The following is a 1,720-nucleotide window of genomic DNA, read 5'->3' as shown; positions in this document are numbered from 1 at the left end:
AGGACTGAAATGACATCAGCTCTAAGGACTTCTCCCTCAGCAGGTGCCTGGCTTCTGTGTATGAGCTGAGACTGTCAGAACAGCAAAGCTAAAGCAGCTTGGTTACAGGAGGAGCTGAATGCAGAGAACAGCTATTAACTACTCGTTTATCCTTTGTGTCCCTCTCAAAGGATGCACTGGAACAAGGATGCCATTGGCAACAAAGCCCAAATCTGTATCCTTTCTGAAATTCCTCATCAGAATGATAACTACAAATACACACTGGCTCATTTTCTATACTCCTGCGTGATGGGCTACTGGCAACGGGAAAAAGGACACTGCAGCATTTAACAAGTTATTTTGTGAAACCAAAACTTCTGCCTTGCTGCCTGCTGTGAATCTGATATGTATTAAAACCTCCATGTTTGCTGTTATCCTTGCTGTGGCCCAAAGACCTCTTGTTGCCAACTGGCAAAGAGAACAGGGGTATGTAAGGGTTACAGCGATCCCCTCGGTCTGATATCTGCATACTAGTCTGCCAAAGAATGTAATGTAAGGTCTCAAATGTCACACTAGTCATCATAAAGCATCGTGAGATGTATTCACAGAAAATATGTGAAGTGTTATTCATATATACTAAAAATGATGCTCAGGTTTGTGAGTTAAGACAAATTACCAAAAGGTGATCCACATAGTCCTGGTAAGCAGTTGGAAAGAGATGTTTATCTCACTCTGGCTGGTCATATGCAAATTATGTACTATATGATTCACAATGCCCCCCACTCCCAGTTACAGTCTGAGCAAAATGCTAATCAATAGATTGCAGAGGTTGCAGGAAAAAACAATCAACAGGGTTATTCGGTTTAGACCTAAGACAACAAACTTTTGAAACTACATCTGGGGGTAGGTCTACACTATGGGATTTTTCCGATTTTACATAAACCAGTTTTGTAAAACAGATTGTATAAAATCGAGTGCACGCGGCCACACTAAGCACATTAATTCGGCGGTGTGCGTCCATGTACCGAGGCTAGCGTTGATTTCTGGAGCATTGCACTGTGGGTAGCTATCCAGTAGCTATCCCATAGTTCCTGCAGTCTCCCCTGCCCATTGGAATTCTGGGTTAAGATCCCAGTGCCTGATGGGGCAAAAAACGTTGTCGCGGGTGGTTCTGGGTACAGTCTCACCCCTCCCTCCATGAAAGCAGCAGACAACCGTTTCGCGCCTTTTTTCTTGGGTGAACTGTGCAAACGCCATAGCACAGCAAGCATGGACCCTGCTCAGATCAAGACCGCAATCGTGGACATTGTAAACACCTCGCGCATTCTCGTGCAGTCTACGCTGAACCAGGACCTGCAAAGCCAGGCGAGGAGGTGGCGGCTACGGCAGCGCGGTGACGAGAGTGATGAGGACATGTGTCATAAACAGATAGTTAAGGGTTAATGTCTCTTTTACCTGTAAAGGGTTAACAAACAGGGAACCAAACACATGACCAGGGGACCAATCAGGAGACAAGATACTTTCAAATCTTGGTGGAGGGAAGCCTTTGTTTGTGTTTTTTGGGTTTTGCTTTGTTCTCTCTGGGTCCTGGAAGGGACTGGACATGCAACCAGGTTTCTTGCCTATCTCCCTGCTACAGTCTTTTATATATTCAGAATAGTGAGTAATTTAGTAAGAAAGGCGGTTATAGTCTTTTGATTGTTTCTGTATTTGCAAATGTGTAGTTTGCTGGAAGTATTTT

This window comes from Gopherus evgoodei, chromosome 2 (assembly GCF_007399415.2).
Source record: "Gopherus evgoodei ecotype Sinaloan lineage chromosome 2, rGopEvg1_v1.p, whole genome shotgun sequence".
Taxonomy (NCBI): domain Eukaryota; kingdom Metazoa; phylum Chordata; order Testudines; family Testudinidae; genus Gopherus; species Gopherus evgoodei.
This window is presented reverse-complemented; position numbering follows the sequence as displayed.